The sequence below is a fragment of the Corvus brachyrhynchos genome, unplaced genomic scaffold, assembly GCF_000691975.1.
Source record: "Corvus brachyrhynchos isolate BGI_N302 unplaced genomic scaffold, ASM69197v1 scaffold28, whole genome shotgun sequence".
NCBI lineage: Eukaryota > Metazoa > Chordata > Aves > Passeriformes > Corvidae > Corvus > Corvus brachyrhynchos.
Window position 1 is genome coordinate 521531 of NW_008246058.1, and position 23416 is coordinate 544946.

A 23416-nucleotide genomic window follows, 5' to 3' on the forward strand; every position below is an offset into this window, starting at 1 on the left:
ACAGCACTAACATTGGAAAGCTTCTGGCTGTCACTGATGCACCAAACTATTCTGCCCAGGTGTCATGGGTTAGCAAGCATAGTCTCGGAAGTGATGTTCTTGCAAAGGGGTGCTTACAGCTTCCTCTGTGACTTGACAGAACCTATCAGCTGGCCACTTTGAATATGGACAATTCTTTAAGCCACTTAAAATTGTGACCACCTTTGTGATCCACACTAAAGAATAGACAAACCCCGGGCAGAGCTCTCTCTCGTTTCTGGCACTGGGACAGGTGGCTGCGGGCCCTGTGTGGGGCCGGCGGGCCCGGCCCAGGGCGGGGCCGGGCCCCCCGCCCCGTGGGAGCCGATGGGCCCTGTTCCATCCATGGCACATCCCCTACCCCATAACCCTGCTGTGGGCAGCCGGAGCAGCCGGGCTCCCCCTCTCTGGTGCAGCCAAGATTCAGCTGAAGCTGCACCGCTGTCCGGCAAAGATCATGTGACCAACAGCGCTAAGCGAAATTCCAGCTGCAAGGCCTAGGTGAGATTAACCCTTTTAGTGCTGTGAAGAGCTGAAAACCTGAGGGAGGAGAAAGAGGAGATGCTTAAAGCTGAAATTCTGTTGTAAAGCTATGATATATCAGAGTACCCGTTGTAATTTTCATGAAGGCATGGGGGGTGGAGTGTTCAACTTGTACTTGTGAGCAAAAGCACCTGCGCTGAGATAGGCAGATGCTGATGCAGCTGTAATTTCATGAGAAGTTTGGACAGGGAGAGATGAACCAGATGAGGACTTTTGCTCCAAACGGGACCCAGAGATGGGTGAAGAGAACTTTTGTTTCTGAACGGCTCAACCTTAAAATTTTACCCCAGTAATTCAAGAGTGGACCCTCGAAAGCAGTTGTGGGAAAAGCTGCAAGTCGGGGGAACGGACTCACATGTGAGCAGAGAACCAACCCGGGCAGATGTCTCGTTGTGATAATGCTTTCATAGCATGGGCAAGAGAGACTCGTCTTCCTAAATGGACTGAACAAAGTTATTACGGAAGTGGGTAAACAGACTGAACATCTCAAGGGTTGTCTTTTTACATTGTCAGTGGGAGAAGGGAGAAAGGTGGGGGAGGAGAAGTGTTCTGAAGGTGTGGTATGATTTTTTTTTTCTTCTTTTAGGTCTGTTAATAAACTTTATATTCTTTCAAGTTTGGTGCCTGCTCTGCTTTTCTCCTAATTCTTATCTCACAGAAGGTAAATAGTAATGAATACTTTGGACCAACCCACTACACCAGGGGACTTTTCCCAGTGGCAGCTAATCTCTGACCTTTCAGAAGAAAACCAATTTTCTCTGTCTCCCAAAAGCAAGGTTAGACATCAAGCAAGAAAATAATATTTCTTTCCACTGCCTACAGGCAACAGTAAAGCTGGGAAGCATTCAGTGAACTAATTAAATACTGCTATGAACAGAGCATAACAAACTCGCCATGTTTTGTCTCCTTTCATCCCCCTTAATAGGAAGCCAAACAAATTATCTTCTCCTGATAATGTATGGTTTAATTTCAAGCTCCTATCTCATCCTCTTCCTATCTTACAATCTCCCCTTGAACAAATCATACTCCAAGTTACCATGATTTAATCTCTTCTGGTGAAATAATTCAACTTCATAATCTCCATGACTATCTGGGACCTTCTTACAGAACTTCCCTTCCTGTTAGAGCCCTTCTAATTATCAGTTTAGAGAGTTTCATTCCTAGAACATAGTTCTCTGACTTTACTTCTTCCTATTATTAGACCCAGATTTAAGCATCTCTGTTTCTGTCATCATTTTTCCAGGTTCCCCAAACTGTCCTCTTTTAATCCATTTAAGAATAGATTCCTGATTTCCATAACTATTTGTCCCTGTTCAATTTGTTATTCTCTTTTTTATTATAGGTGAGAAAAAGTGCAGCTTTAGAAAGGACAGACAAGCTTTAGACAAACCTGCCTTATGGAATTAATTGAACCCTGGATGAGACACATGGTGCCAGAATAAATGAAAGTCTTGATGGGTGCACGCAGGTTTAAACTCCAGGATATTATGGTCTGTGCTCTCTGTAAATCCATACAAAAGAATTATTTCAGCAAGACTCATCTGAAGATTTTGTAGGAAACACATTCTAGAAAGACAAAAATATTGATGGATTCTAACAGTAAATCTAGTGACATCCCACAGGGCTATGTGGCTGTGCCAGGTGTCACCAGCCTTCAGACATCCTCTCACTTGGCCTCTGCAGATTACAGTGTAAGAGCTGATGCTGCTGACATTTATCACTTCTGGTTACTTTTGCCATTAAGCTGCTTCTTCTTTTGTTAACCCCTTAAAAAGAAGAGGGAATTAGCTGTAGCAGTTGTACCTGCCCCTGTGCAGCTTTACATTTGAAGCTTTTGAACATGTTCTACAATTTCCAACCCAACATGTTTGCTGTTTTGAGACAGCTTAGCTGAAAGGAGTGTTAAGAGCTGATGCTTTGACACCTTGTTGCAACAGATTGCAAAGATAGCTGCTGTCAGCTAAACAGGGAAATTATTACAATTTAATATTAGTTACATGAGGGGAAAGTTTGGCATTAGAAATGCAAATTATTCTTTTCAACAGGAACATATGGAGAAACAGTGTCAGGTCTCTTACTAACTTCACACATAAAAAACCCAGAAGTTTATTTGCCACAGAAATCCAACACTGATGTTCCCTGTTCATTCTGTGCTGGGCGAGGTAATACAGTCAGGAGCACATGCCCAGTATATATTTAGGTTTCAACAGGACAGAAGAGGAGCTCTCCACAAGAACTCTACTGCTGTGTTTAGAAATCTTCTTCTCCATTTTGTGTACCTTTGCATTTCCCCCCCAGAATTTAACAGATAGTTTCTAGTGACACCCAGCATCTATAGAAGGTTTGTCAAAAATTTCTGTTTCACCAGAATAACTTTCTGCTCCCTATCTCATTCAAAGACCAGTGGTGGCAAAAATACTTACAGAGAAGAGAGGTTAAAGGTGGACACATTTTCTATTTAGGTCAAAGCAACAAAAGAAATCTCTAAGGCAGTGCTAGTACTTCCTACTTGCAGGGTCTTGCGTTTTGCTTCTGGCTGCTAATGGCCGCATTTGACAAAGAGGATGGTGCACAGCAGTGAGTAAGGCATTTTAAGGAAAAATGCCCAACTCTGTACTTTTGCCCTTGCATTTCTGAAGAAAGTGCAGATGACCAAAATACTTCTAACACTTTCCAATTCACACTCCAATTTCTCTGTCTTTGTAACAAAACTGGTGCACAGGGCAGCAATATGGTGTACCTTTGCTGCTCAGGAAGATAGTCTGACCCATCTTTGCTCAAGGAAGTTAAATTTTCCCCTAAAGAAAGCTATTGTAATAGCAACAGCCTTGCACAGTGCTTTCACACAGTTTTTACCAAATTGTTCCTTCTCCCACAGGTTATTATTCGGTTCCACCTGTGCAGAATAGAAAGTGCTGCTCTACCCATTAGTAGGTAAAAGGCCATGGGGTGGGTAACAACTCCCTCTGGAAGTCTGAAGGCTGACAGCAAACAAAGCCAGTTTCCTGTTGTTTCCAGAAATGCCACAAACCCAGAGGGTTACCATTCACATTTGAAGAGCGGGAATGAATAACAGAAATAAAAGAAACAAGGGATATTTCAACAGAAACCGCAGGGAATATTCTGTGTGTCAAAAATTAGTTGAAATAAGGGTGATTGTCCACTTGCAGTGTAGCACCAATGATAGGTAGCATTTCTGGACCATCTTTCATTGCAAATTACTGAGCAAAGCTATTATGCAAGCAAGAGTTAAATGGTGCAGAAATGTGTATTTGTGATCTGCTATGTTTTCTATCTAGGGAAAGCTTTTTTTAATGAAAAAATCTGAATATTGCAGGTGGTAGTTGGGGGCTGCTTCCTGTTGTCAAGAAATACATTTCTATAATGAAAGCTTCCAGTGATTTTTTTTTTTTATATTAAATCAGACGAGGAAAGAAAGATGGCATTTGATGATAGGCTAAAAGCTGCTACTCCAAATAGCTCAATGGATTTGCCTGAGTAAAAATAAAGTAAAAAAAAAAACTCCATACTTGGCCCACATTTACACCCTCACTTTATCATATGCTTTTTGTGTGCTTCATTGGAAAGGTGGTTTTGGTCTACTTAGTCGTTGATCTTACTTTAAGTGCTTCTTAGCATTATGGTGGATGTCTGCCCAGCAGCCACTCTAAAACACTGCAAATCAAGCAGCAGCTTGTTATTTGTGTGCATTAAGATGGGTCATGCTCAATCTGGCATGCAATGGAGGAGTAACCAGTGATAAATGTGTAATGCAAACAGTCTAGCATTAATGGCAGGAGAGAGAAGGAGAGAAACAGAGAAAAGACTCCTAACACAGTGGGCTAGAGCCATAATCCATGGTGCTAGATAATCTTTTGGCTATTCCATCTCATCTGAATGTAGGTAATTTTTTCAGATAACAGGGACATGAAGTGCTTTATAATTAGTTAGGTGTCATGACTTAAATACCCCCATTCCTCAGTTGTATGGCTAATGAAGCTAATTACTGCCCTTCCTTTTGTACCCAGTTGAGGGTGGCAGCAATGATTTTAGCCCAAGACCTGATGGTGAGACCCTCACACTGAGGCTATCTGACTGATGTGGTCTTTACAGGAATGTCAGGTTTTTGAAATAAAATGAAAGATGTTGTAGGTGTCTGTCCTTTTCATGGTTTTTATCAACAGTAAATGGTCAAACATTACAGCTGTACTTATATTCCTATGAATAAATTGTCAAGTAAGTGTGTCTCCACAGGCCTGATGGAAAGAATACTGAAAGGAAAGAATTTTCCACTCTAGCCAGTAGTTCTTTAGATCAAGCACTTTTGTTTTACAGAGTGCAACAGTGTTTTACAGATCCTCAAAACTACCTTTAAAAAAAAACCAAAACAAACAAATACCCACCCCCCCCCAAAAAAAACCAAAAACAAAAAAAACCCCTTGAAAAATTTGAGCAGTTTTCACATGGAGAGAAGCCATTTGGGAGATATGTTACTGTTAATCCATTTTTAAACAAATTCAGAGATTAATGTTGTCGTTGGGACTTAAATGGAATTTAGGTTATTTGTAGCGTCTGCAATGGATGCAGACACTGTGCCTCCACATGCCTTTTTTGTGAACCTTACATGGACACAGCTGGGAGATAGGCCCCAAGGGGCACAGGGAAGTAGTAAAGTTGTGTGCTTGGTGTTTTTTGGTGGCTAACCCTTGGTGCCTCTGTGTGTTGGAAGTACCAGGGCAATCACAGCTGCAGTGATCAGTGAGATCCCTGTGCCTACCAACAGGCAGCATGGGTGGCTGGCCCTGCTCTGCAGGGATGGACATGGATTCAAATCCATAGGAGTGTAGCAGAAAGTAGCTTTGGATTTTAGAACAAAAACATTACAGGAAAAAGGCTCTGTGACATAATAACACTGCCTCCTCATGTGTTTCTTTCTCATTCATCCTGAGAAAGAAACACCAAAGTCCTTCAGATATTTTCAGAGGAAGAACTGCTTTCTGAAGCCTGGAGAGAAAAAGAAATTAAATGCAAGACTTGTGGTGGTTGCCTAGGCCTGAGGAATATTTTTCTGCTGTTTGTGTTACATTTTGAAGTGAATAGTGCCCTTGCCTCATCCTCCTGTTCTCTACCAGTTTGTTGCTATTGCCTGAATCACAGTCATCAAATCCTTGTAGGAGTTTCACCCTCAGAGAAGATTGTAAGGTGAAATTCCTTTATGTTTCTGAAGGACTTTGAAATACCCAAAATGAAAGTCCCAATGAAGCACAACATTACCTTCTCCTTGGGGCAAGGTAAAAACTGGGGTCATCTGCAGCTGATGAAGAATCTCACAGCTTTTAAATGGAGAAGAAATACCAGCACCAAGGAAAGGGTACATACTCAGGTCTGCAAAGTTGTCATTCAGCTCCTACGGTTCCTGATTTTTATTAAGTGGAACAAGTCCACATGATGAAGTTCATTCTGGGCAAGCATCTTTCTGCATTCCCATTTATGTCCCAGATTTTATGTCGAGGTTTTACATTTGGCATTGCAATAGTTCCTTGTTGAAAAGGAGAGATGCTTGGAAATGCATGCCCTAAGAATCTCTCCTTGGAAAGCAGAGATGCTTAGGGCTGCTTGGAAACCATTTGTGCAACCTGCGTAAATTATGGCAGTGCAATATAAATTGAGACTTTGGGCTCTTGGCCTTTTGAAGATCTCAGATTTCTTTCAAAGATGTGGCCTGCATCCTCTGCAGCTATTTATCCTCACTCTTTAGCACGTTCTGAGAGAAGTGGCCTAATGGAATGACACTAGAAGCATGTTCCATTATAGCTGCATATATTAAAAATAATTTGGAAACCCTCACATGCCATTAAATGCTTCTGCAGCTTCTGGAAGTGTTCAGGCTCTCTGGTGGAAGCAGGTTGACCTGTTTCTACTGCTTTCATGTGAGGAGTATGAGCCCCATGCAAATGGGAGCTCAGATCATCTAATTGCTAGTGCTGGACATGCCTGTTCTCCTTCTCTGTGCTACTGTCCTAGCAGCACCAGTTACGACTTTTTAAAATGATCTCATATTCAGAAAAGAAAAAAAAAGTCTTGCTTATGGGAGTTCCTATGATTAGTTCTGGAAAACATCAATTCAATTATGTCTCGGTGGTTTAGACTCAAGTTCCCCTTGCTGTATAATTGATGTAATTTGCTTTAGGACTCTATTTTTAACTTTAAGATTCACTCTTAAAGGGCTGCAAGAGAAAATTTAATGATATATGCATTATAAAATGCTTTAAACAGTGAGAAAAAAGAGCACATTGTCTTTCTTAGACCACCTCTTTTTGAACTACAAGATCCCTACTTCTCATTTACAATAAAGTCCTTTTATATTCCTCCAGCTGTGTCAACAAAACATGACTTGTGTATGAATTACATTTATATTATTTTTAGTACAAATAAATACAAATATCCAAATTTTCCTCCTTTCCTGGGCTTTAAGTTAGAGACATTCATGCTGATATCAGTCCAATTTTTTGCTCAGAGAGAGGACTAAAGATAGCCAGACCCTATAACTTATCTGCTGTTTAGTCTAAGAAAGGTCATCAGCACACAGTCATTAAAATACAGTACAATGTGATCTGCCCAGCACATTGCTAACTGATAAAATGTCAATGATTTTGTTCCCACAAGAGCAATGAGCACCATATGTTTTCATCTCATTGTCTGTATAACTGTGCTGAAAAATAACAATATTTCCTTTCTGTTTGGGCATATAAGCATAAAGTTATATTTTTCTAGTTCAAACTTCCAGACCCAGTCCTATCCAGAAGTGAACAGATACATAAAAATGAATGGGCTCTGTTACAAATCTCAGACAGAGTTTCTCCGTGTTAGAAAAGGGAGGGGAAGCAGATATATATTGATATAAATATTATCTCTCCATTTCAGTAGTTTTCTAGATGTTGCAACTTCAGAAGTTCTTGTCAGAGTGCAGGGGTGGGTATATATGAAATAGTGAACTGGACTATTTACCATGTGTATTTCTTATTTTGATGAAGGAAGATGGACCACTTAGAGAGAAGATGCCTGTTTCCTTACAAAACCAACAAAATTGCATGAACTGATAAGTCATTCCACAGGCTCACCTTGTTCATTTTAGAGCTAAGGGGAAATGTCTGACCTGCTGGTGGGGGCTGTCACCACAGAGCCACTTCATTGGGCTGTAGATGGAAAATACTCCGTTAATTCAGACTCAGTAGTCAAGATATGAAACAGAAAGTTGATTTCCCCCAATAATAATCAGCTCATTTTCCTAGAAATAGACTATTTACACATGGTCCACTGCCAATGTATTGCGCTGATACTTTTGGAGAAGTCCAAGACATGAAGAGAAAGTTCTTCTATTAAAATTTCATGTGCTATTTTCAGCAGAGGTGAGGAAAGAATGGTAAAGCTGCAGGCAGCTGCAGTGTCCAAGACTGCAAGAGAAAACTGAGAGGAGAGACTCATTTGTTTGGATACTGACAAATCTAGGTGTCCCACTAAATGTGGAATAGGATATGGAGAGAGGGTTTTTTAAAAAATAAGGGCATTTAATCATTTTCATTATTAATAGGAGTACTTTAAAGAATAGACTGACTGCAGTTAAGAAATTTCCCAAGTATCTCTGCATGTTTTAAGTCTTCACCATATTTTTGTTTAGGCAGCTTCACTGAAGACCGCACTGGCCCTTTGAAGAAGCACGTACAAGAGACCATGGAGAATGATTAGGAGGTCAGGATTGGGTAGGGTGACTTTGAAGGTTGATACTCCAGTGACAGCTGCCAGAAAGTTGATCTAAGCTTACACACAAGGTCTAGTGTCACTGGTATGAGAGGCAGCTTGGAAGTACATGAAATCCAGAGAACTGGCTCCATTCACAATAAGGCACTGGGCACAGAGTGGTGCTTGGCCAGACTGTGACACACATTGAGACATTTTTTGGGGCAGGATCAAGGACACTGGTAATTAGAAAAAATAATTGAAGCCTTTAGTCAGTTGATTAAATATTAAATAGACCGAATACTTTGTTGCTCTGTGTGTTCTAATTCCAGTGAACACATTTTAACAATTTTGGAATGAAGCATTGTTTTACTCATGGAGCACAATAATTTTGGAGTAAAGTAGTTGAATACACGCCTACCGTTTTGGATGGCTGATCCTTGCTTTTGCTACTCTTTTCCTACTCAGTAAGTACTTACTGTATAGAATCTGTCTTCAGATGACTGGGAAAAAGGAAAACTAGTGCATCTGTCTGTGTAACCAGATTAGAGTTTTAATTAAACTTTTCAAGCGAAAAAAGCATTAAGCCTTTATCTATTGTTTCCATTATTAAGCATTATCCAAGTTATTTATATTCTTTAACTGTACTTTTCAGGAAAATTAAGCTTACAGTCAAATAGGACTAATTATTTTCCATAAGGAAGAATCCTTATTGATACTATAAAATGCAATCATGTAGTCCTGAATGCAAATGCAGTTTCTTAGGGAAATTTTTTCACAATCAAGTTTTATGTCCTCTTGGTGTAGTTGACATTTTAGAAGTGTTTCATAAAGCAAGATTTGCATGAATTCAGTAATAGGCATAATCCCACAACTACTTTCTCGTGTGCTAATTTCTAGCCAAGTACTTGGGCATCTTTACAAAGCATGGTAAAATAAAATTCAAAGTATTTAATGAGGAATATAATGAGTTTTGGCTGCTAGCTGGAATTTTGAAATAATGAATTGACTTTAGAAAACATACTAAATATTGAAATGACCTAAATGACAAAGCTTACCTATTTTTGTTTCCAATAAGTGCTTCCCCTTTTAGCTGTTTTCCTCAGTGTTATATTTGCTGCCATTCTATTCTTGGACCAATGTAAAGTTATTTGCATTGTTTTAATTTAATAAAAGCATTTATATATGCAAATTAAACCTGGAATTGTGTGAAAAGGAAGTTCAGGTCTCTTTCACATTCAAACAATAGCATCTAAACATTAACCATCTCTCTGTGTTTTTATTACCAAACCAAATTACATGATACTGAATTTCATAGTCCTGAAAAGAAATTTAGATAGCTTTCAATGAACATACTCTGTAACACTAAGATGTTATCATTAGTATTTAAAATCATAGTATGATACATGTTGTTGTACAGTTATTTCCAGTTTACCAAAACTTTCCCTGTTCATGCAATAGAAAAATTATATGGGAGCAACACCATAAGGGCTGGCACACTGAACAGTCTGTTTTAAAAGCTGGTATGGAAAACACCTGGGCTTTAACAAGACATATTGTTTGGGGTTTTTTTATACTAACAAGTGAAGAAGTGGAAGGGCAGCTCTGCTGTGACATTTTAAATTAATAAGGAAAGAAAATGTTAACGGTTCATGGTGGCGGGTCATTTAGTTTGGGAGCTGGCAAGAAGTGTCTCTTGGCTAGATTCAAATGACAAAAAAACAGGCAAAAACCCAGACTTACATTGTGTGCACCATCTTCTGAGGGCCAGATCCCAAGGCCAATGAAGATAATGGGAGCATTTTTGCTGATTTTCATAGAAAACACATTATCAGATCCACAGAATTTCTCAGAATTTCAGGTCTCATTCTACTTCCAGATAAACTCCCTAAATGTAAAACTAGCCTCCTCAAGGAGATTACTTTCATGTCACCATAAATAAAATTATATTCTACTTCTAAAACCAGAATTAATCTGAGTGAATGAACCTTTAATTAAAAGTACGATGTGAAAAATAGGTACAGTTAGCTAAGAAAAGTACTTACCCCAAACTTTTCTTTTCAGAATTCTTAGAATCAGCTTCTCTTCCCATATCCAGTAAGTCAGAGTTATTTAACAACCTCCTGGACTAAGAGTTGCATACTCTGTGTCCTCTATGAACAACCCAAAAAGATAAATATCACTGCATGTACTGGAACTTATAAGTCCATATGAAATATGTCTTATGGCTCATTTCAGGATCCATTTGAAGTTTTCTTGGTAGATGGAACATTTATAAGGTCTTTTCTTTCCCCTGTGCTAAGTCTCTGGGGCCTAATATTGATGCAGGACTTCTCTCAGTTAAATCACTTAACGAGGGTCTGTGTTAAGCCTGGTAACCTATTTTCATAAAAGTCACAAGAATTTCTTTAGGATTTCTATGTCTCTATTGACATTATTGAACTTGCCTAAGGAGTTCAAATGTTATTTTGGGATAACTGAGGGGCATTCACATATGCATAGACATTCCTAGTCAAATTTTTAGGAAAAAAAAACCGGAACAAAACAGAATAAAAGTGATCCCCAAGTACTTAAAATTTAATAGAGAAGAGAAATTTTATACTGATTAAAATCTTAGTGCTGAAGTGATGAGGTTGGGTTTCTTTTTGTTTTGGTTTGGTTTTTTTGTAGGATATTCAAATATCCTCAGCTTCCACACACTAATGGCTTGCAGTGTGTAACATCATTCCTTGCTGCTTGGCTTAGCTTTAAGGAGCTGTAAGCAAAGCTTTTGCAGTTCTGCTCTGTGTACACACTCATGTGGGTCAGTCTGACTCTTCAATAACTTTTCAACTCACTGATTTCACAGTTTCCACCAAATTTCAATAGGTGACAGGTATCTCAAGGTACACAATTGTGGTTCACATGACCCAGCTACCATCTGGACATCTCCATTCCAAAGTGTGGCATTAGCTTTGGAAGAGTAATTTTTTTTTAGCTTCATCAGTAATCTGTGCTTTTCATAAATGAGCTGAAATAGATACCACTGGAGGACAAATGATTTCCCCTATTTTTAGAACTTTTCAGAACTTCTCATAGCAACCTGGTACTTCCTGGTAACCCCCTGGACTTATAAATCCCAGCCTACCCACCATCCAGAGGAAATTAGGCAGGAGGCAAAATATCTGTCTCAGTGATTTTACTCTATTATATTTACCTGTTCTGAAGACATAAGTTAGCAGAAGACATAAAAAAGAAGTACAATACTGGAGGAACAACTGAAATAGAACATGTAGTTCAGTCTCTCCCTTCTTCATTTCACATCTGTGAGATGTTGCTTTTGATTTCTGAGTCCATGGTTTATTTCTCCTGTTCTCGTCTCATTGCTGTGTCCTACATCCTTGGCTCACTTGGGGTCTTTTAAACCTGTCAGATTGCCAGTTCATATCAGATTAAAGTCTTCATCGATTTCACACTCCAGCAAGAAAGCATTTAGTGTCTTTCATCCCTGGATGAAACCCAGTTTTATTTATAGGATTTGTTAGTGTGTAGCCATTACAACCAACCAGAGCAAAGGCACTTAGTAAAATGCCTTGCTCAGCTGCATATATTTTCTATATTATTTAGGTAGTAAGGAGTAAGAAAAATGCCCACACAGACAAAAAAGGAACCAACTTCTGCTATTGCAAGTAAACTAAATTTAATGTCGTGTTGTGTTCCTAAAAAACAAAGACTCTTAAGTCCTACAGGACAGATACAAAATTCAGCTCTACAGCAACATTTGGCATGATGTAAAACAGGTGTAGACCCTAAGACTATTTCAGGAAAAAAGTGGGCGACATATTCTTCTGCTCACATAATTTTGGCCAACCTGTTTACTTTCAATGGTTGTAAAGAGTACCATTACTTTCTTCTACATCTGTATCTAGAGAAGTGGTCTTGGCACCAGAGTCAGGCCAAAAATAGCCTTGATGGTTTCATCACCACACCCAGACAAGGAAGGCAGCAGCTGCTGTGATGACAGCAAATGCTCACATAGGACTGTGCTCATGTTCCTCGAGAAATATCAGAACAAGCCGTACCAGTCTGACGCTGACCTGGAGCCCTCAATGCAGAGAGGCAGCAAATACCACGTATAATGTCTGCAGTGACAGGGCACTCCAGAAAAAGGTAACCGTTCCCTTGAACTGTTTCTAGTTAACAAAACTGTTTCTAAGTTAATAAAAAGCTAAATGGCAACAGGAACATATCACATCCACCTACTTGGTGCAAGTTTCCAAGAATCAGCCATAGCATCTGACCACTCTCAGAAATCTAAAGTCAGTGAAGAGGTATCAGCATTTATCCTGCAGCCAACAGCTAAAATGGGTTAGATGTGCCCTAAGAACGCTAATTTCTTCTATTGACTCTAAAGTGGTCCCTGTGTAATGAGCTCAGATGGACCTGCATTACAAACACCAGCAATCAGGTAAAATGAATCTGACATCAAAATTCTCACTGCAAGAATCTATAATAATCACAGATTACACTCTCTGTAATTACAAAAACCCCTGGAGTTTTTTGGGTAGTATATTGGGTACACATCAAAAGGAGGAACAAAGTCGCAGCTGAAGAGAGGTCTTGTACTAATAGCCCACATTAATGCCCTATGATTGTAATTTCTCAAGACAGTCAACTTTTTGCTGAGGCAATCTATCAGCTGAACTGCCACACTGTCATGTAGAACTTAGGACATAAAGTAAAGCAGGCATCACTCACTTTAGGCTGAAATAGAGAAAGAATATTCTAATTTTCATGTCTGGAAACAAAAAAAAACCCCAAAACCCAGGGTGTTTATGGTTTCTTTTCCAAAGAATCTTCTTGCCTTCCTTCTGAGCAAGTTTATGATAAGTAGAGGTAGATTTCATATGGCAGATTTTCTTCTGTAACAATACAGTGAACTCCTTTTTGAAGGGTCTGGAGGTCAAACCTTACCTCTGCTTTATGCAATGCTATGGTTTTGTTTTCTTTGGTTCTTCTATGCTTTGTTCTACATAAAATATTTTCTGACATGGAGGAGGTCTCTGGCACTTTATATTTGCAACAAATCAACCTCGTGGTCACTTGGCTGTCACCTTACATAAGGGGTTTTCTTCACATGGGCTGGCTACCTGAGGCACTGGGAGTGCAGGGGGCTATGGAATTTCTGATCTTCTGCAAGTGTCCTGATTTATGAGAAAGAAAGGCAGAATTGTTTCACCAATAAATAGTGGCGGTAAATAAACTAAGATCTGGAATTTGTCTTTAGGAAGAATCAGTAGGAGAGGGAAGTGTGTAAATACTTTTGAAAGCACTAAAAAAAATAATTACCCGAGATATGGAAATAATGCCTTTTGGAGTAATTCAAGCAATTCAGTCCATAATGTACTTGAAGAGATGACTAAGAGGTGACCTGATCATTGTGCATAAGTACCTCAGAGTGAAGAGATTTCTGGTGCTGCACAACTCTGGCATTCAGAAATGGCTAGAGGAAATCCCAAGGCTGGAAGCCAAAGTGAGATAAAATGAGGCAAGAAATCAGGTATGCAGGGGTTTTTTTTGTGTGTATGTGTGTTTAGTTGCTGGGTTTTATAATTAACCTTTGGAAATACTTGTTCTGGAAAGGGGTGAACTCTCTATCATTCTGCATTTCTTTAAGTCAGGATTGGAAATCTGCCTGCAAGAAAGACCAAATTGTAACACAAGTTGCCAGACATGTTATTTAAAGAACTTCTTGTGTCTGTATTATACAGAAAGACTAAAATATATTAGTAAGAATGGATACAAAAAAGCACCCTGCAACACAAAAAAAACCCTTTTAGTTTTTAACTTGCTTGTAAATGAGATTATACAACTCAATTAACAGCAACATTGGATCCCAGTCTGGATGGGCCTGGGAGGGATGGGTTACTAGAGTTTGACGAGGTTATTTCCAGTGCTGTGTTCTTATGAATATATCATCTTATCTGGTTTCAGAAGTAAAATATCCATGAAACTGGAAATGTTGTTTTCTCTTGGATCATTCAAAGACTGTTGATAGCAAACACCCATGAACAAGTTAAGCAGATGTTGAAAAGCAAATGGGATTTTCCATCCATCCTTATCCTTGATCATAACCAGGTTCCCAAGGTACAGTTAAATGTTTGAAAAGAGCTGGTTTTGCTCTCACTCCTGTCTTCTGAAGCTGGGAAACTCAAACTTTTTTCAGGCTTCATGCAAGTGCTTTATAGTGTTGGAGGACTTTATATCACCTATGATTTTGGTGAATTTTACGATTGCTCTGTGAATTATTCTTGTTAATCCATTTCCCTATTCATTCTCCCACAGATATTTTGCAAGGAAGGAGTACATAGTAAAGGTGCAAGGTAGTCACCTCCAGAATTATCACTTGCATGTGCTCACCCTCACTGGTTTTAAGGATGTTTCCTACTGTTTTTCCAGTATAGAAAATATGCACCTGGGTTTGGAGGGTCCATTTGAAGCCTCTTGTCATAATTGCTAACATGGCCACAAAATAAACCTGTTAAAAGACAGAAAAAAGGCAAGAATTCCTTGTGAAGTCTATTGCTTATTGCAGGTAAATAGGCCAGACTTTGAACAGTGCTCAAACTTAAGCTGTTTTTTTCATGCGGGCTCTGACCACAGAGTCCTTGGGCAGAGCCGTGGTGCAGCACTGGCACACTCTGGACCCACTTTGCAATTCCTGTTTGTGCCACGATCTTCTGGAGGAACAGAAACATCGCATTATCCAGGTCTCCCTGCCTGTTAGTGGGAAGAATATTCCTCCTGAAGAGAGGCATTATGAAATCAAATTAATTGAGGTGTGTGGCGTACTTGTATATCAATATGTGCTGAATAGGTGTTGCGTTGAAACTCTTAATGCAATAGCTCTGAGTGAGATCTTTAAATTCCATACAATAAAGAGTTGATCCTCTTGCTCACTACTGTGGATACCACCACAGTACCTTCTGCTTTGTGACTATCAAGATTAAGATCACAATAGTATATAAACTAGATGAAACACTGAAGAAGGCTTTTTGGTAGCTCAGATGGGTTCCATCCAGCTGGATCAGTATTAGCCAAAGGTATCCAGGGAAACAGACTATACCAGTCTCAAGAAATTGCTTCCTGAAACAAACTGAACATTCAATAGCATTCAGTTCCAAAATTCAATTTGTTCTGACACTCATTTTTGTTTAGGTGACTCTGACAGTTATCATCACCCAGTATTAACCTGCGAAGCTTTTCTTGATTTGAATAATGAAGGTTAAACTGGACAGGATGTATATCATTATATCACAGACCAGGCTGAGCCAAATGCAAATTTTGTACTGAGATGTCTATCTGGTTTGAAGCAGACAGCAGGAAAAAGAACCTTAAAGGAAAGGGAAAATAAGCAATTGAGAGGGGATCATCCACTTTCTGAAGCAGAATTGGCATTAACCTCACTCATGCTGATATGGGTTTCTTGAACTCTTTTGGGACAGTTTGCTTGGTCTTGACCAGAAAATCATTAAGAAAACCCAGAAAAAATGTTAAGCATTGGAAAATTCTTCTTTGAAATGGGAGGATTTTTCCAATGTTTTCCAGTTTCAAATCTGGTTTAAAAATTACTCCCTTAAAAATACCCTCAGACCTTTTCCCCCACAAGCCTCCTCTCCCCAATGTTTCATCATGTTGTTAAATTCTTTCCTCTGATCTGAGCACCTGACTCTACCTGACATTTAAGTGACATGTGTGCCCACATCTAAAGGCAGGCTTTGGCTCTTTGAATCCAGATTTGTCTTTGTTTTATTTACAGAGAACATAGTGCAGGGTAGGATAAATAATTCAAAGTAATGATTTATGGACTACTCTCATCTATTTTCTGCTAATAAAACTAGCAATTTTTTGTTTGACACAGGTAAAGCTTACATAAAATTAAATTTACTTACATAAAATATTTCACACACACCTGCTTTAATGAGGACGATCATTTTTTGTTTGTTTGTTTGGTATTTCCTGTTTATTTGTTTTGTTTTGGAAACCATCTTAATTTTGTTATTTTAAACGGTTAACAGTTCCATTAAGTTTTGTGTTCAGTGTGTTATGCTAAATTTCTTTAATGGTGTTTGTTGGGGTCCCTCCCCTGCCGTGTAGCCCTGGGAGAGGGGCCCTGAGGGCACAGACACGGGGTTTCCCTGCCCCTGCTCAGCCTCGTTCCCATTGGTTGGTTTGTGTTCCCTGCGCGGGCAGAAGGACCCTTGGTCCCGTGACTGGAACAGTTCCTGAGCACAGCCCCGGCCATGCGGCTGGAGAAATAAACATCTCTGAAACAGCTATCAAGAATCTGTCTGTCCATATATATTTCCTTTCCACGGGACTCCTGGTTTGATATATGCGTGTTGCAGGATCCCCACTGCAACAGGTGTTAGTTTAAATTGAGAGTTTATCATGGGTTTTATGGAGATTGTATTTTATATAGTGTAAAAGTAGTCTTTTAAATGAACCAGGTTATTTATAAGGTGCCTAACTGATAGATTCACAAGTGTACCTGGGAGGCTACTCTTTGTATTGCTTTTTCACTTAAAACTCCTGTTTTGTTGTTGTAACCTAATTTTTGGACTCACATTCAGGCAAAAATATACTAATCCATTCTCACTGCAACAGTCTCCCACTAAGCTCACTGGATATAGTGATTTGATAATAGCATAGTTTGAATTCTTACTTTCTGCATTTATTTCTGAAATATGTGGACCCATTTTCATCTATTTTCCTTGAAGGAGTCCCAACATTTCTTCTTATGACATAAATTGTTGGGGTCCCTCCCCTGCCGTGTAGCCCTGGGAGAGGGGCCCTGAGGGCACAGACATGGGGCTTCCCTGCCCCTGCTCAGCCTCGTTCCCATTGGTTGGTTTGTGTTCCCTGCGCGGGCAGAAGGACCCTTGGTCCCGTGACTGGGACAGTTCCTGAGCACAGCCCCGGCCATGCGGCTGGAGAAATAAACATCTCTGAAACAGCTATCAAGAATCTGTCTGTCCATATATATTTCCTTTCCACGGGACTCCTGGTTTGATATATGCGTGTTGCAGGATCCCCACTGCAACAAATGGTGGAGAATTGTGAGCAGAACGATCCCCGATCCCTAAGCGACTGATTTGTGTGAGTAAACCCTGAAAACTTTGGATTCCTCTTCTTGGTTTTGCTTTGCTATTCCATATCTAAACTATGGAGGAACCGTGGGAAGACTCTTGGCTCTCAGAGCCGCATATGGACATTTATCTTAAACTTAAAATGATTCTTGAACAACGATTTGTAAATTTTAGCTTGATTCAAGCTCAAAAAGAACTGAAACACTTCCTGGCATGGTTGTTTAAGAACTTTTTCTATGTTTCTTGGGATTTAATTCTTACCAAGGGCTTTTGGAAAACCATTTGGACACAGTTAATACTGGAGTCAAAATATATGCCGATGGAAGAATATTTTCGTGAATATTATTTCGTTACCGAGACTGTTGAGCAATGTCAGCGGGCAGAAGGACCCTTGGTCCCGTGACTGGAACAGTTCCTGAGCACAGCCCCGGCCATGCGGCTGGAGAAATAAACATCTCTGAAACAGCTATCAAGAATCTGTCTGTCCATATATATTTCCTTTCCACGGGACTCCTGGTTTGATATATGCGTGTTGCAGGATCCCCACTGCAACAATAAATATTTATAATAGGTGCACTGAAATAGTCTCCAAAAAATACAAAGCCAGACGTTAATAGAAACATTTTACATGGATGACAGAAAAATTTGCTCTTTTATTTTACATGCACAAGAATAAATTCTTATGTTTTATTCATAAATGGAATTTTTGAGAACTCCTTGTTTAACCCTCCTCCTGTTCCCAGATAAACTGTAGAACTGGGGGCCAATACCACAAATTGCTATGCACAGCCTGCAGGAAGCTGAGAGCTCTGAACTCAGGCCGACTTAGTGGAAGTAAGTTTTAGAAGTGGAAGAAGTTAATTTCTGCCCTCAGATGGATGCTCCAAGAGCCCTTTGAAATCACTGCAGTCAGGCAGACTCCAGACATTAGCACTGCATGAAACTCCCTTCCTTCAAAAGAAACATTGCATAGCATGAAATGTATCAAGAGACCAAAGACTGATGTCTAAGCAAAATGTGTACTTTGATGAAAGGAGCACTTGAGGAAGACTGTCTTGAGCTGCTAATTACATAATGCCCTTAATATTTGTGAACCTCAGTGCCATGAAAGGGAAGGACAGAAAGAACTACAGCAAGGTTAGGGGATCAGCCTGTGTTGTGAAAGGTAATGACTCAGAAACCTTTCTCTCCACAAAGAAAAAACTACACAAAACCACAGCGCCCAGCTTCTCTCAGCTCAGTCCATGCCTCAGAGGCAAAGGAATCAGTGCCTGTTTGCAAGCACAGGAATGACCTCTGCACCTCGTTGCTAAGCTATAAAAATGCAGGGAAAGTCCTACTTCTTCCCTCACCTGCAGCCTGGGAATAACAACTTCCCACATCTACTTCATCATTATAACCCAAGAACAGTGGTCATTGAGGCCATTTCCTGCAGAACAAAGCTGTTACCAGCAGAAAAAGCATGGTGTGAGTTGCACTGAAGTCACATTACTTTCTGGTAACTCTGAAAGCGGCCGTGGGCATCTCTGTCACAATCTATCACTTTCTACTTGGCTTGCCCACCAGTCACCTGTGTTTTCCTGTGATTCATTTGTAACTGTTCTACTCCTATTCCTGTGAGTGGTTGTGAAATGCTTGTGAGAGCAGCCATGGCCGAGTGCCTTCATTTCTGAAAATTGCAACCAGAAAAATTGCGTGAATGAACATGGTTTTTTTTATATCTGTTGGATTTTTTTTCTATCTCTAACTCTGCAAGAGCTAAACCTCTGTCACCACAAAATATCCACACCCTTGTTGCTGGTTTGATTCCTTGTACATGTTGCTGGCACAGTGGTCCAGCCTGTCCTCTTTCTAGCAATGTTGCATTTGTACATGTTTAAAATGTGCTGCTTGTTGTGTTCTTTTCAAGCTATGCTGGTAAAGTGGTCAGGCAAACAAGTCTGCCAAATGAAAACTTATTTTTGCTATCTTCTAAGTATATAAAGGTAATTTAATATCTGACAGATCTGTCATATGTAATCTCAGCCTTATTTATATAAAATATAAGTAAATATCAATACATAAAATATGAATAAAGATTTTATGTAAATGGTATATAATTGCATACCAAGTATATTTGTGCATATATTTATAGATATACACACAAATCTACCTGCATATTTATATCTAGAGCATTTGCTTCTCATGGTCTGAGTGAGTTTCTCTTTTCTTATAACGGGTGAATACACAAGGGCAGAACTTCTCCCTCTGAGAGGCAGAACAGCCAACACAACAAACCAGGAGCATTTTTATATGAGGTCAAAAAAGCCATTGAACAATGCACTATAATTTCTGAGAAGGTCATTTCTACTAAGGAAATTGTATCCTAAAGAGGAAAAGCCAACTAAGGAGCCTGCAGAGAACAAAAGGAAGTAAATTATAGAGCTACAGACCCTACCTAAATGCTGTGTCTTCTCCTGGGTAGCCTGGCCCAGTCTCAGAATCCAAAACGACAAAACCAGAGGATTTAATTTTAGTTTAGGATTCAAATATAAAGGCAGAAGCTCAATTAACAACATATCACAGGTCTACAATCAAAATCATCTTTGCAAAAATACTAAATATCTATGGCAGCCCATCCATGTTGCCTTCAAAACATCCATGTCCCTGATGTCTTTGTGTACACTGGGCAAAAAAATGACAACAAAATAAAAACAGGCAATTAACCTCTGCCCTGAGATTGGCTGCCTCTATGTCTTCCTCTTGAATTTACACCATCCTCCTTCCCTGTCCTAGTGAGGCAGCAGAATTCTCAGGGGGGATGGGAGTCTTGCCTCCGCTGATACAGTGATTCAACAGAACGGGCTGACCACTTGTGCAGTGAAAATTTTGAAAAAAAAGACCATCAAACCTCAGTAGAAGGAGCAACCCTTAAAAATAGATGTTTTATCCTTGGCAATTCAGTTATCTGCTGTGCTGGCACTCTGCATTGTCACCAGTTACCAGACATGAATACTCACATTTATAAACCTTTCTACATGGAAAATCCCTTTTCTATCAGATCTGTCCCCAGCTCATATTACTGGGGAGAGGAGGTGCTGTCACTCTGCCTTATAGCTTCTAAAGGTCAATGGGCTTGCAGCTACTTTTGAGTTTCAGTGAACAGATGTTTTTCTCGGAAGTTGTGACTGAATTACTGCCTTCATTTCAATTGAGATGAGGGCTAAATGGAGGGAATCCAAATTGCATGGAGTGCACTACATGAGAAAATAGCTGAACAGAGTGGTCATTTCTCCTGGTGTTCAGCAAAATTTGACAAGCATCACAAAAGTGGTGTTACTGAAAAGGGAAGCACTTTTATGTGGACTGCAGCTTTAGTGCTTTAAAGGAGTACAAAAAGTCCATGATTAAAGCATGGATAAAATTTACATTTAAAGATGAATTTGATAAACAAGGCTGAATCAAAAATGGTCCCTGCCATATTGTAAGGACAATTACCTGTCTCTGCTTCTTTATTTCTAATACTTCAGGTTTCAGTTACCGTCTGCGCTTTTAGAGGCACTTAAAGGTGCTTCTATCCCATTTCATGCAGGTCTTTCATGTAGTCTTTGCAGAAAGAGGTGAATGCTAGGCTTTGCTGTGAGTTTGGGGTTTGGGTATTAAAAAGCTAATTTAGGGATTTGGGATGATTTTGACATAAAGAAGACAAATCCTTTCACTAAGGAGCTCATAGTATAGGGCCAGCACAGACTTGTTTTGTGGCAATCCTGAGAATAATATGGAGCAGTCTTTCTACCCCAGGACTAAAAATAGGAGATTCCAAATCTACTGGGAAAAATTACCAGGCTAGTATGGATGTGGACCTCAACAGCAGATGGTGGTGAAGTGGGCTGGTCTCAGCCTGTTGATTACCCTGGTCAGCTACCATGGAGTTCCTGGTTTTCAGTTAAAATTGTCCTCCTTTAAAAAAAAAAAGATAAAAAGGTTATAGTCCCTTTGCCTCACTCCTGGTTTTCTGCACATACTCAAGAGAAAAATTTTTAAGATGTAGTCCTGAGACTATAAACTAAACTTAAATTGCAGCTTTCCCAATGGAACTTCCACAGTTTATTTCCACTGGACATATGCCCATGCTATCCAAGCACAGCCACTCAGGTGCTAAATCCCTGACAGCTCAGCTTTCACTGCAGCTCCTGAAGATGTCTTTTCATTTGTTAGCTCTTGGCTTTCAATACTGCTGTGCTCAATTTCTTTTTTGTGCAAGCATCACTTATCCCCATCTGTTACCTACCTCCCCTCTCTTCACAGTATGCTTAATATGATAGACATTGTCCAAACATGTATGAATACCTCGATTTTGTCCTTTAGAGCTTCATCAAACAAAATGCCAAACAGTAATACAGTCAGATTTTGGAGAATAAGCAGTCTTTTCACTCATTTTAAAGTTGCTGCCTCCCACGCTTAGAGGTTTGATACAGAGCACTTCAGCAGTGGGCAGAGATGAATAGCCTGACAAACATATTCCTTTGTATGGAAACATCTTCTGTATGGAGGTTTCTTTCTTGAAGAACCCCAAAATTCCAAAACAATACCAGAGGCAGAGTTTTGCTAATGCTGCAGCGTTGCCACCTTTGAAGTCAAATCAGCAGCTGCACATAGATACGAAGGAAAACCCTCTGTTCAAATGCCAAACTCAGTAAGAATTTAGAGACAGACTGTAGTTTCCAAGGTGGCTCTGAGTCAGGATAGTAAGGTTTAAGCTCACATCTTAGGAGAAGTTAGGTTCAGAACTGATATACAGAGAAGCAGAGGATCTAATCCTTTACACCAAGATGCAGTCTGCACTCACATTTACCTTTTCTCAGGGTAAGTGAACAGGGAACTCGACATCTGTGTACCTCTGGCAATGAGATTCCCGTAGGAGTATGACAATTATTTGATGGTGGAATTATGCATCTGTGTGTTTAACCCTCTTTTTACCCCAGTCTCCTTATCTCTCTCCCTCTTGGGCAGGGACTTTGGGAAGGTTTCTGCATTCCCAAAAAAACTGGCAGAATGTTCCTGGCCTGCCTTGTGCCTTTTCAGGTCTCATTATCCTTTGGAAACAGCTCACTCTCAATTGCTTTGCTTCAGTGCAATCAGTGCAGCCAGATGGAAACAGCTTTGAAATTTACCTTTTCAGATCTCAGCTTCATATAGTCTCCTTTGATGTTTCTTGTCAGGTTTTCCAGTTGTCCTTGCCTCTCTCGCCTCACCACAGCTTCTTCTCTCCAGGCTGTGCTTTCCCCAGGCTTATGACTTCCTGAACATTCTAACTTGCAAAGGCATTTCAGTCACAGGGTGGCTGTCACTGGAGCTCTAATTCACACTGCTGCCAACAACAGTGTGTGTCATCCTCAGTGGCTGTGTCAGAGTTGGAAAACCAATGGAAAAAAAACACAGAAATGTTCTGACAAAGAAGCTTTGGAGGCTGCAGGATGTTACAATTTCTTCAATGCTCAAGCAAGGCTGAGGAACATGCAATGAACAGCATCCACAGACAAAGAGCTGTGAGAGGCTGGACTTTAGATCCGCAAACTCCTGCAATGTTCAGGTAGATCTCACTGGGCCTCCAGGTGTGGCCAAATTTGGCAACAGATTGTGGTTCAGGCTCTTTGCTTTCTCACTGTCTTTGGAATGCACTGGTTAGAGGAATAGTCCTCAAAGAAGCAGCTCTTTTTGTTACTTCTTTACTAAACTGGTTTCACAATCAGAGGATTTCACAGAGAGACTTGAAGGAAATCACCACTGCAATGTTTGTAGCCCATCAGTGCAAGAAAAAAATGGATGGTTCTTCTACCTTGTCATAGGTTAGCAAGCCTAGTCCTGGAAGGGACGTCCTTGCTAAGGGGTGCTTACAGTTTCCTCTGGGACCTGATAGAACCTATCAGCTGGCCAGTTTGAATATGGACAATTCTCTAAGCCACTTAAAGTTGTGATCACCTCTGTGATCCACATTTAAGAATAGGCAA

General features: G+C 39.9%; 1 long non-coding RNA gene across 1 annotated transcript; it reads right to left on the bottom strand.

Moving 5' to 3' along the window:
- Positions 1-9999: 9999 nt before the first annotated feature.
- LOC108449568 lies at positions 10000-23213 on the bottom strand. The gene is made up of 3 exons (XR_001865785.1): positions 22580-23213; positions 21248-21365; positions 10000-10451 (listed from the first exon to the last, which is right to left on the bottom strand). It is a non-coding gene; the product is annotated as an uncharacterized LOC108449568 (long non-coding RNA).
- Between the last annotated feature and the right edge of the window lie 203 nt (positions 23214-23416).